Raw genomic sequence first — 13311 nt, 5'->3', positions numbered from 1 at the left:
TTTTAAATATTTACTCTTCCCAAACAGTTCTCAAATTATCATTAGGAAATCAGAGGAGTGATTGTAGCACCTGCTCGGATCATTTCATGCGTGCAGAGGGTCAGGGCCATGTTGAGAGGCAGCATTCCTGGGTACAGGACATGCCCAAGCAGCAGCTTCTGGCCAGAGACCCTGAGCGTCAGTGCTCCACTGAGACCCACAACGAGGACTGCCCAGGGCCTGGGAGAGGTGGGATACATAGGACCCAAACCGACTTAGATGAGAGACACCAGTTATAAGGAAATTCAGCTATGACCACTTTGGAGACCGTCTGGAAGCACAGGTGTCTGAGCGCTAGCTGCCTTGGATCCCCAACCCCAAAGGTTTTCAGTCTCCCAGAAAAAGCCAAGTCTCCCTTCTCTGCACCCTGCAGGCTGAGTGCCTTTCCTTAGAGGGGAGGTGCTCTACTCAGCCTCCAGAAGGGCCACAGAAAAGCCCATAGTGCGCGTAGTGACTCTGGCAGCTGGTCCCAGGGCATGATATTTAGCATATATTTACCTTCTTACAGTATGGTTGACTGTATGAAAACATGAGGAAATAGGACTAAGGACAGAAGAAAGAGGGGGAGCAGGAGGAGGAGAAAGAGATGAGAAGGAAACAAAGTCAGATACAAAACCAGTTAAAAGGTAAGACTTCTGTTCAAGGCACCTATAATGAATTAATCATTGCCGTTGATCATTACCTTCTGTTGGCTCCTGACCACCTGAGGCTTCGAAGAAAGCCAACAGTTCTTCTGATAAGGCAGACTTTTTGTGGGCCACAGCTCTGGGAATCCATGCTTGAGAAATACAGCCACGTCATTTAATCAGCCTGGGACTCTGTCTCCTTATCTCAATAGAAGTAGGGCTTGTATTCCTTGAACACTCTGGTCCCCATCACAGCTACCATTCTGTGATGAGGTAGGACCCAGAAAAGCAAGCCAATCCCCCAGGGTTTACCGACTCCCTCTACCACCTTGCATTCCTTATAAACCTATGGGGGAGGCGAGTTTAGGGGCCAAGCCTGGAAATGGAACGTCTTCTTTCTTCCCACATACTACAAACTGAATGAGAGAGAGGCAGATTAGGGAAGGTAGAAAGGAAGGGATGGACTCGAGGAGGGTGGGTTATCTCCAGGGAATTTGTTCCTGGATGGTCAGGCGGACAGTGGCAACCTTCCCTCACTGTGTCAGAGGGTTCAGGAAGAAGAATACGTTGCAGACGCAAGGGGATAGGGTCAATACTGGCTCTGTTGAGACTGAGCTACATGGAGGGCATATCAGCAGAGATTACAGGTAGATTTCTGGAGGCACTCTTTTTTCAAACAGGGGAATTTATGCCCCGGGAGGTTAGGTGAACCAGTCAGGGAGGAGTCAAGGCCCAGATGTGCTGATTCCTAGTCCAGTGCTCTTTCCACTACACCTCTGCCTTCGAGCTTTGTAGTAACAACAAGAGAGGGTCTCTCCCCCTCACCTGCTACGAAATTGCTCGTTAGTTTGTGTGGTTATTCATTTAAAGGTGTGGAGAGGATAAGCCTCTAGAAACTTCATGAGAAAGTCAAAAATCATTTTAGATTATAGGCACTTACACTAATTAATGTAGACTAACATTCAATAATTTGATAGATGGATTTGTTCCATTTTTAGTTCAAAGTATAGAGAGCTAATTTACTCAGAAACTGCTCGGTTCCAATTTCTCAACATCTGAGTTTATCAAAAATATCCTCAGTGTGACTCACATGCCAATTTCAAGAAGGCGTGGTAATAAAAAATGTTGTTAGAGCTTTTCCCCAATATCCTCCCTTTCCCTGTCCCTAATTCAATTCCAAGTGTAAAACACACGCAGCTAGAAGCCCTCGTCCCAGAGAGAGGTCCCCACTTCTCAGGAAAGGACGTTGAGGGTGCCATCGGGCTTCACTTCATAGGAATTCATCGATCCTCAGATTTTCCTCATGGTAAAGTCAGAGACATCAAATGTCGTAAGAAAAGTCACATTTTCCAATGTTGTCCCAGGATGTCTCACACAGTAACCAGTAAACCTCTAAAACGGATTTCTCTCTGAACTCTTCAGAGAGCTCTGCCCGATGTATGAACTTTTAAAGTAGCCGCATAAGAGCTAAAGGCATCATCAAAGTGTGCTTTTTTTTTTTTTTTTCCAGTCCACATTTGCCAGGTTAAATAACAGCTGAAGCTGGAAGAGGTACACTTGCAAGGATTTCTCAACCTGCCTTGCAAAAGGCTAGATTTTCAGTACATCTGCCCTGTCCTTGTTTTGTTTGTTCATCATTTAAGTGTTCTTTCTGGGGAACTCTCTGGTGAAATAGAAGCATTTTGACCTTCAACAAGGATTAAAAACTTGAGGGAAAAAAATGAAACTTCCTCCAGTCCTTCGCTGAGAAGAGCTTGAAGAAGCTGCTAGAGGAGTTCACACTCAGAGTAAAAAGTTATTAGCAAATACTGAACATAATTTGCTGTATGTGAACCTCAGTAAAAAACAGACAGCCTACTATTTACACAGCTCCTTCCGTCCATGAACTCCAAACACGACCTCCCTCTTGCAGCAGGCAACCTTGGATTCACTGACTCACCCTGGCCGAGTCACGCTCTGTTGGCTTCCTCTGCGACATCCCCAAGCGAGTCCTGTCTCTTTCCACTTCTGACATTCCTGTTGGGACGCGGTCATTCCTCACCCACTGCCTTCTCCTTTTTCTTGTCCGAGGTTCACAGAGATGGCCAGCAGGTTGCAAGTTCACTCTGGCGGAACTGAAATTCAGTAAATTGCTTTGCAAGTGCTCTAGAGACCGTGTCTACACCTTCTATAGAGAATCCACTGAGTTCTCTCCAAGCTCCCTTTAAGGTCATTTCCCTTCAGTGTGACCAGTCGAAATCCCTACAGTCTGCATCGTGTCCCACTTGCCTTTTTTCTCCTATGTGAGACGGAGAGCGGCTGGTGCCCAATTTCATATATTCTCCCTTTGCACATTAGTCAATAGAAATAAATTCTGAATCCTTCAATTTCCCTTGCCAAGCTAAAAAACTTGGGTGTCTTTAATCCTTTTCCATAGTCTTACTTGATGCCATTTCCTAGCTTTGCTTTCCCTCCTCACTGGAATCGTGGAGCAGCCAACTGAATACAGTCTTGTCTGGAGGGTCTGACCGATATTGATATGGTAGAGATACCCTCCTGACTGCTTCATATATTTATGGTCCAGCCTTGGACTGGCCTTTTGAAAACCCACTTTTGGTTTTCTGACTGCTTAACTTTGATACCCAGTTCCTTTAACATATACAAAACCAACATTGCCTTTGTGGAGTTGATTTTCTCCTTGCTCTGTAGCGCCCCCCTAACCTGCCCCCATTCAGTTGGCTTCTTCCCAACAATCTGGCAAATTGGTTTTGAGATCTAATGCTACCTTTCCCTGGGGCTTTTCCCTCCTGGGAGGAAATGAGTCTGGCTATGGGGAAACTCTGCCCATAAAGTCCTCAGAATTGTCAGGCTTTTCTTTGTGTCATCGGTATCCGTTAGCTCCCAATATTGTCTGCTTCCCCACACTTTGCTCAAGGGAATTTAGAGAAATACAGAAAACTTTAAAATCAAGACCAAGTTCTCAAACCTTAGGTATGGACATCTTTTAAGGGAAAATAATTCTTTTTTTTTTTAAAGATTTTATTTATTTATTTGACATAGAGAGACACAGCGAGAGAGGGAACACAAGCAGGGGGAGTGGGAGAGGGAGAAGCAGGCTTCCCGCTGAGCAGGGAGCCCAATGCGGGGCTCGATCCCAGGACCCTGAGATCATGACCTGAGCCGAAGGCAGATGCTTAACGAACGACTGAGCCACCCAGGTGCCCCAAGGGAAAACAATTCTTAAGATAAATCTGTTAACCTCAATTATTTAACTGAAATGTTACTTAAATATCTACATGCCTAAATTCAGGTATAAACTCCTTATATCCATAGCTTTTAAACAACTATCAAATCAAAATAAAATTTTGAATTCAGCATAAATCAAAAATGCATAAAATTAAAATAAAGTACTTTAATGTAGGCAATGAGTTTGCATTGTTGGAATGAAATCCTCTTGCTCAGTGTGAAAAGGGTACCAATTGCCATGGCAAAGATTCTTTTAAGTTTCCTACACCTATATAGTATTATTTGTGATGTCAGGATTCCATTTGCCCAACATATTTTTCGATCCTGATTTCTACAAAGCCTTGTTTCTTCAGAACGTTGTGATGTCTTTTGACCTTCACTTGGCCAGAACCCATCAATTAGGGGTTCAACTTACCTCTCTTCTTCTCTGCCAGCTCTCTGGGTTACAGTGCTGCAATATGTCATTTCTATACTGTCCCATCAAATTATCAATGCATTAATTCACTTAAGAAATTAAAGTCTTACTTTATGAAAATGCCCTTTAGTTGTAAATTATTGACATAAAAATGAAGCTTTGTCGTTAAACGAAATGAAATAATTCAACACGAATTCAGTGTTAGACACGGGACATTGTTTATCAGTTTGAAAGTAAAACAAACCATAAAGCTAAAGAAGTTTTCCAACATTGTAAAAGTTCCTTGAAATCCCTTTAGAGATCAAAAAGCCACCTGAGATGTACATTTGCAAATACAAAAATAAGTGGCTGAAATCTACAGACATAGATGCATCATGCAAAGAAACAAAAATGTGCTGCTTTTTTTTGCCATTAAAATGAAAATATAAAATTTAAAGTTTTTCCTTAGGAATTCACAACCCAGGAGAGTATGACCAGAGACTTCAGAACAGAGAAACTTAGTTTGAAAAACAATGAAGATGTTGGAGAAAGGAGCCTACCTATGGAGATCATCTTAATCCCTCAACTTGCAAGGAGGAAACAGAGACCTGAAGAGGTTAAATTGTTGGTTAGGAACAGATCCAGATCTCTGGATTCCAACTTCATGCCCCTTTCTGCTACATCAGCATTTACCAAGCTGTTTTATATTTTGCGATGCCACCTCCCATCAATAATTTGCATACACAAAGCCAACTGACTCTCAAAAAAATTCTAATAAGCCAACACATCATATTTTTTACAATAAACTGCATAAAATATGTGCACTTCCTCCACTTAAGTTGCCATTAATTACTCTTACCAGTTTCAAAGATTGTCTGGAGCTTCTAAGTGTGTTCAGATCTCTACCATCCTAAAGGACCTCCTTATTCTTTCCCAAATTATTCCCTCCCCTCATTTCAAGTGCACCTTCTTGAAAAATGGAGTATAAATTTGATGTCTCCATTTGCTGCAGTAACCCATATATGTGGGCTTCTGTTTTCATTACTCCATTGAAATTGTCCCCTCCAAGGTCATGGCTGGACACCACCTAGTGGGCTCTGTATTACCCTATCTGGCTTTCCTGGAGGACATAAAACTCTTCCATGGCTTTGCTTTTTTTTTTTTTTTTAAGATTTTATTAATTAATTAATTTAGAGAGAGAGAGCATGCAAGCAGGGGGAGAGGCAATGGGAGAGGGAGAAAGAGAGTTTCAAGCAGACTCTGTGCTGAGTGCCGGAGCCCAATGTGGGGTTTGATCTCACGACTCTGAGATCATGACCTGAGCTGAAATCAAGAGTCAGACGCTTAATGGACTGAGCCACACAGACGCCCCTCTTCTATGGCTTTTCCAGTGTTTCTTTCTCTTTTGTCAGTCTGTTCTTCTGATTGCACTGTCTTTGTCTTCTCTGGTGTCTCCTCCCCACTTCATAAATATTGATGTTCCTTAGGATTCCATCATTGTCCTTGTTCTTTCCTTGCTGTACATCATCTCTCTGGCAATTTCATGTGGATCCATGTTTAATGATGGCCAAATATGTCCCTGCAACCCATCTCTTTTCTGGGGTCCAGGTACGTATTTCTGAGGAACTTGAACTTTAAAAGACAAGCCTAGGGGGCACCTGGGTGGCTCAGTCGTTAAGCGTCTGCCTTCGGCTCAGGTCATGATCCCAGAGTCCTGGGATCGAGCCCCGCATCGGGCTCCCTGCTCGGTGGGAAGCCTGCTTCTCCCTCTCCCACTCCCCCTGCTTGTGTTTCCTCTCTCATTGTGTCTCTGTCAAATAAATAAATAAATAAATAAATCTTTAAAAAAAAAAAAAAGACAAGCCTAGGATTCAAAGCCTGCAAAAAGCAAGAGACATAGCAATAATATTTTCTACATGGAGAGAAAAAGAGGAAATGAAGAAGACAGAGTTTCAAAAAGAGAGTAGTCAGCTGGTTCAGATGCCATGGTAATGTCAAATGAGATAGGAATGGAAGTATTCCTTAGACGGCTAGTTGGAGGTCACTGGAACCTTGGCAAGGGCAATTTGGGATCCCAAATGCAGAATGAAGTGGGTTGATGAGTGAGTTAGAAGAGAAAAAATACTGACTGTGAATGTAGAAAAGTTATGGCAACTTAACTGTCGAAGCAAGGGGAGAGAGAACTAAGCAGGAGAAGAGCCACCTCTGCCGTTGACTAGCAAGGACGGAGGCGAGGGTGGTGGTGGCATGGTTCTAGCTGACTGGCAAAACAGCAAGTATTCAAGGGTCCCCACTAAATGCTGTATTTTTCCTCTTTGAAATAGGAAAATAAGAGGTCAGGTCATCTTCTGAGGTTCATAGAGAAAACAATAAGAGTTTTGAGGTGAGTTTAGATAAAAGGAGGACCTGACCAGGCTCTCACGTCTCCTGCAAGCTGTTGCTAGAGAGATTTTTCTAAAATATAGATCCGATCATGACACTTTCTGGCTCCCAAGTTTCACACAAGATAAAAACCTCCCCCACAGCATGTTGCCTAGAGCCCTCCGTAATATAGCTCCCACTCTCCCCTCAGCCTTGCCACCTCACCGTCACCTCTCCCACCTGGCTTCTAGTGCCAGCGTTTTCCAAACATGCCAGCCACCAGAGCTCTCTAGAATTCTCTTAACCTCATTTCCGCATCTAGAAAACCACCATCCGCCCTTCAAAACCAAGTTTAAGAATTTCTAATTGTTCCTAGATACATCTTATTTCCTTAACCTGTTTTCCCTTTGCCCCAATTTCACCCCTAAATATTTGTTTTGTTTTGTTTTGTTTTTAAGATTTTATTTATTTAGTTGAGAGAGAGAGAGTGCGAGAGAGCACGAGTGCAGGGGTTGGGGAGGGGCAAAGGGAGAGGGAGAAGCAGACTCCCCTCTGAGCAGGGAGCCCAATGCAGGGCTCAATCCCAGGACCCTGTGATCATGACCTGAGCTGAAGGCAGACGCTTAGTCCATTGAGCCACCCAGGTGCCCCACCCCTTATTTGTTTCTGCATTTATTTACTTTTACACTTTCACTTTTAGGTATCTCTGTATAGTGTCTCAAATCTCTTTGGGGCACTTCTTTCAATTATTTAATCAACTAGACAAGTTCGTTTATATTATATACAAAATATAATCTAAAATTTCAGGAAGCTCCCAGGGAAACGTCCACCATAACACGGTGTGACTTCCTGAAATAGAGGGCTGACTGAGCTACCCCTGGAGGAGGGAGAGGGAGGCAAATGAGAAGGGTAGAGGAGGCCCCTGCTGGGCTTCATATACATGTTTATATGCATGGTACTGCCCTCTTAACAAAGGGGTTTCATGGTAAGTTCCATGAAGGCCTGGGTGGAGCCTTGTCCAATAGGGTGGCCCCAGTGTTGACTGTCACGGTGTTGTTAATATGTAAGGTTAAACAGTCCTTGTATTGAAGAAGTCATTCTTCTTACTTTCAGGAATTTATGGACTCCTGATGTAATCTGTTTCCATTAGAAAGATTACTCATTCTTTCCAATGTTTTGTCCCTTCCTAAAAGATGTGCTCATGACCCTTGAGAGAAAAAAAGTCTTTTCTGATGCCATTCTGAAAGTCAAGTCATTCCTGCTTCCCCACTGTCATCTGTGTCTTGCTCTGGTCTTCTCTTTCCTGAATCCTTGATTCAGGTTCCCTCTATCACTAAGGCCCAGCCAAGGGCCAATTCTTCTGTGCTCATCACCATAGATTCAGCTTCTTTCTTCCTTTTTTTCTTTTTTATAAACTAATAATTTGTTAATATGCCTAACAAGATATATCTGTGACCATTTTGCAGGACTTTTTTTAATTAAAAGAAGAGGAATCAGGAGAAAAAAAGCCCTGCTTTCCCCTTTCAAGACACTTCTCGCATATCACTGTTTGGTGCTCAACCTAGCATGACTTCTACTTTACATATTTGGGTTGCGAAAGAGCAGAGTCACTGTTATCTGTCTAATTCGAAATCATGATTTTCCTCTGGACTATTCTAATCTAGGCTTTGCCAGCAGATGGGCTTACACCTAAAATAAGACTAGCTTCTCACCCACTGGTTTTCTGTTTAAATTCTTTTTTAAAAGAAGATGAAAGCCTAGGGGTTGAAATTTTCACTTTTTCTGTGATTACTTGTTGCAGAAGTTTCCAGACTTGAGATTTGCAGCTGCAAAATTATGCACCTGCAAAGGCTGCTGTACCCAGTCCCGCTGTCCACGTCCCGTGTGTGCATAGGGTCTGGTGGTCCCGGGCACCCTTTGCCTCTCTCAGCACACCTGCTGATGATGATTCTAGACACCATTTTTTTCTTCAGGTGGGAGTCATACTCCTGCAATAAAGGCCTCTTTTTCGGACCATCCATGTCTTTCAGGTTGTGTGTACATTCCCCTTTCCTCCTAAGACTAATTTTCAGCAATAAGGCAACTGTTTTTTATTAAAATTCCCTCCATATCAAATAAGAATACATTTGGAGTGCCAGTATTTCTTGGACTGAGGAGATGAGAGTGCAAGACTCATTTTAGAGTGATAGTAGACAGTCAGTAGGGACGGTGCATTCGGTCAACTGCTGCATTGTTGTTTGGTTTCCCTGATGCAGATATGCAACTTTGGGGTCCAACTGAATTTCGCAGAACAATAGAAAAAATGTTCAGAGCTGCCACCTTCTTAGCTCTTCCCCCAGGCAGCTCCTGGCCTTTATTCTAAATAAATGTTGATCAGATATTTTAACAGCACTGTTTAAAGAGGTGCCAAGTTATTAGTCTGTCCAGAGAACCCAGTGTCTTGGTTCCCTTCCTTGGTGGTAATGGATAGCTCAGAACTCATCACCTCCTAAAACTAGCTTGTGTTGCTTTTTCCCTAATGCGTTCCCTTATCGTTGCCAGCATGCAGACTCATCAGTCACTTCTTTGACAACATGTATCCTCCTAAGGTCTTCTCAAGTTGTCCCTCCTCTGACTTGGCATTTTAATTCTGAGAAAAATTTCACTGTAAATTCTCTCTTCCCAAACATGCTAAACAAAACTGAGCGGTGCACCATTTGGGGTCCCCCCATTTCACCTCCGCATTCGGAGAAGGGCCAATTTTCTCTGGGTGGAAATTTGTAAGCATATGGAATTCGTTACTAGAAGAGTTGGTTCAGGATGTTTCTGATCCTTAAGCCAGTTCCCTAACCATGACAAAACATTCCCCACAATCTCATTGTGACTCACTTTTATTTTTAAATAACCTCTGGTGTGGAGCTTTGTCAAGGCTTTTCAAAAGGTTAAAGAAATTATTCCACGTGCTTACTGACCCTCTCAGAGAATTTTAGTAGATTAAGCACATTCTCTCCTAACAGAAATCCCTGGCTATGTTTGCAAATATCCCATGACTGCCCTGTAATCCATGAACATGAATGTATCTAAATCTTCATGTGTGCTCATCATGATGCTCGGCCCTATGAGGGGATAGAAAGGATATGAAGACATAAAGGTATGAAGGCACAGTCTTTGGCATTAAACAGCTTACAGTTGAGTTAAAGAGGCTAAAAGAAATCACAGAATCACTGGTAAAAAAAACAAGACATGTAAGTGTGGTGGTATTATGAAAAGAGTTCAGAAAGTGAAGAAACAAGGTCTTACGAGGAAGGTGGAAGAATCTTTACAGAGGAGAGAGCCCTTGAGTTGGGTCTTGAAAGCTGAGTAGGCTTTATAGAGATGGGCAAAAGGGGGAAAGGTGTGACATGGGCTTCCAGGCATTTCAGAAACAAAAGAAGGGGGAACAGCATGAGCAGAGACTTAGAGGTAGGATCATCTACTTAGAGTGGAGGAAACACGTGAAGGAGCCTGATGAGTTGAGAGAAACCAAATTAAGAAAGGCCTGGAGCACCCGTCCATAAGAGTTAAAACCTGATACATTAGGTGAGAGTTATTAACTGACCATAGTTAAGAACTTAATAGTGCAGAGAAAAGAAGGTATTTGGCAGTGGGAAACAGAAACAGTTTATTGAGGGGCTATCAAAGCAAGCCAAAATTGAGAACTAAAAAAAATTTTTTTATATATCAGAAGAGTGTAAACATGAATAAAGATGGAAATGAAGGCACTCGAGGAGAAATGGAAGATGCAAGGAATGGAAATAATGGACATAAAGTTGTAAAGGAATTACTCCTGGTACCAAAATCTATGTTTGCTAGAGTTGTCCTAGCAAAGTAGTACAAACCAAGGGGGGGCTTAAAATAGTGAATGTATTTTCTCACATCTCTGGTGGCTCAGAGTCCAAAAGTGCTGGCAGGGCCACACTCCCTCCCAAGGCTCTAACGAAGAATCCTTCCTTGCCTCTTCCAGCCTCTGGCGGCTGCTGCCTGCCTTGTGTTCCTTGGTTTGTGGCCACATCGCTCCAAACTCAGCCTCCATCCCAAGGGGACTTGCTGCCTGTTTGTCTGTGTCTATGTCCTCATCTAGGCCCACACTAATCTAGTATGACTTCCTCTTAATTCGTTACATCTGCAAAGACCCTATTTCCAAATAAGGTCCCCTGCTGAGGTTCTACATGGCATGAATTTGGGAGGAACACCATTCAACCAGTGCACAGAGGGAAATCCAGAAAGCGTGTAGAGGGCCTAGTCTTACAGGACCTCAAGGAGAGGAAGGTGTAGCAGGCAGGAAACTTCTCTCTACCTTGTCTTTGTGGCTGGGCCTAAAAATTAAGCTGATAACACCGGTTAACAGGAGAAAAGCACACAGATTATCTTTAATATTTGTACATGTACACAGGAGTCTTCCAGAAGAAAATAAAGACTCAAAGAAGCCATTAGGCCCAAAAGCTTACTGAACTATCAACTGTTGTTTTATTTAAATCATTTTCACCTCATCCAGAGGATCTGATAACTTGGGGCAGAGGAGAGGGAGGAGGAAAATCCTCTTCTTTGACATCACTGATGCTGTCCAGCTCTTTGACTGTGAGTGAGGAGATGAGGGAAGTAAAGTCCTTGCCCAAGAACATGTTTTGTTCAAGCAGAGGGTGGGTGAGAACCGAGCCCATTCACGTCAGGGGCAGTGACCTTCCCTCCCGCTATGCGAGAGCCAGGCTTGGTTTGGCATCTTCAGTCATCCTCAGTAAATGAGAACCATTTTCCACAGCTACTTTCACAACATTTTGGGAACATTCAGGCAGCTGTTGTTGGTATTGTAAAGCCTCCCACAGCAGTAATAGACACCAGGTCTCCTGGTAGTGTTGAATAAATGCACTAGAATAGCTGGCTCACCCAAGTTTTCCTCATGATACATTTGAATATAAACTGTCTGGATCAGGTTGGCCCTACTGTTGGTTCCTGTTACTGAGACACAAGTGTAAAGCCACACCAAACAACTAGGTCTGTCTTGGATCCCCTTTGCCATCACAGTCTGTCGGACATCTTTCCAAGGACTCAAATTCAGTCACCCTGGAAGTTGTCAGAATCAAACGTAAAACCCCCATGAGTTGTGTTTTTTATTGCAGGTATGTTGCATATCAGTAAAAAGTTAGTGTTTATTTTTAATCTATGGATGAACTGTAAGCACTGAGGACAAATGGAAATCCACACGCCATTCAAGTGGAGCATCTAGATCTCTTGCACCACTTTGAGCAGACATTTAGTTCACCTTAAAAAAGATGCCACTTCCACTGCCTTTGGCCCCAGGTTTTTACGTTCAACTTTCCTGGTGTCTCTAGGGGGTTTTCTATGTAGTTATTTTTTATATTAATAGGCTTTGATAAAAATATTTCTTTTCCGTTAATTGAGCGAATCCAGGACCCAAAGGAAAACCAGCAGCAAAAGAAAAATGTACAGCTGATGTCGAGGTAAGTCCTAAAGATTTTGTATGGATGCATTTTGAGGGGGTGGGGAGGTGGTTCATTAATTCTGCCTTGAAGACAATATTGTTGTTGTTATTCGGTTCTTAAAAACTTGCCTATTCCATGGTTTATTCCAATTTACTAGGAGTGGAACTTGTGCCTAGAGGTTAGAGCAAGAGACCACCTGGACTTGAAATCCTCCTGTGCCACTTGCTAAGTCTGACCTTCAGCAAGCTAACCTTTTTGCACCTCTGTTTCGTTATCTGTAGATTCGGTGGTAACATCTAACTCATGGAATGTTGGCAAGGATTAAAGTAAATGAGATAATTTAGATAATTCATCTAGCACAGCCATGCTTGGTACATCAAATTCACTCAAACACTCTTAATTTCATTATCATCATTAACATATTTTTTCATTATTATTCTCTGAGCTTTTTCTCCTGCCTTTAACTTATCTTAAAAAACCTGTATTTGCCCCAAAGTAATTTTTATGGCAATCCCAGCATAGAGTATGACTAGTAAATAATAGGGTATTAGTCAAAAAGCAAGTCCTTCATGTACCTTCATTTGGTGAGTAGAACATCACATTTATTCAATGGCTATTTATAGAATTTTTATTAGGTGCACAGCGATATCTCTGTATGTCCCAACTTAATATACCTTTTCCCCACTTTCAGCTCACTTCTTCTTAAAAGAATACCACGTTATCTAAAGAACTACTTCTGAAGGCATAGTGTAATATTGATGTAGTAAGTATATGACTGTCACACTTGTTTGACCTCAAATGTCTTTCTCAGTGCGGGTTGGTGAGAATGGGCATCAAGAGCCTAGGAACCTGATATTAGTCACGTAACAAATAGACTACTCCTGTGATTGCAGGCAAGTCATTTCACCTCGCTGGACATTGATTTCTTGGATCATGAAAAGACAGTCTTCAAATAGCCTGATGATTTGTAATTGTTCCAGTGAACTGGACTCATGAGTGGATCTCATGATGTCATCCGTCCCTCTCTAGAAACATAAGCATACAAATACATAATTAACATTCAATTTTAAAAGGTCCCTGGCCCTCAATGAAGCCCACCTGGGAACCTCGGCGGTCCATGGGTCACAGGTGCAGCATCTCTGGGCTGGAACAAGGCTTTCTGTTCTCCTATTTTGAAATTTTAAACCACACCACTAACACAAGGCCT

General features: G+C 42.5%; 2 long non-coding RNA genes across 2 annotated transcripts in view; both read right to left on the bottom strand.

The window, feature by feature from the left end:
- The window catches only part of LOC118549834 (uncharacterized), a 184009-nt gene that overhangs the window by 90701 nt on the left and 79997 nt on the right, over positions 1-13311 (bottom strand). The window lies entirely within an intron of this gene.
- Positions 11134-13311, bottom strand: part of LOC144381124 (uncharacterized) — a 50241-nt gene continuing 48063 nt past the window's right edge. The window contains exon 4 of the long non-coding RNA XR_013445770.1: positions 11134-13129. This is a non-coding gene — a long non-coding RNA (uncharacterized LOC144381124). The remainder of the gene's footprint in view (positions 13130-13311) is intronic.

Source organism: Halichoerus grypus, chromosome 2 (assembly GCF_964656455.1).
Source record: "Halichoerus grypus chromosome 2, mHalGry1.hap1.1, whole genome shotgun sequence".
Classification (NCBI taxonomy): Eukaryota; Metazoa; Chordata; class Mammalia; order Carnivora; family Phocidae; genus Halichoerus; species Halichoerus grypus.
This window is presented reverse-complemented; position numbering and strand designations above follow the sequence as displayed.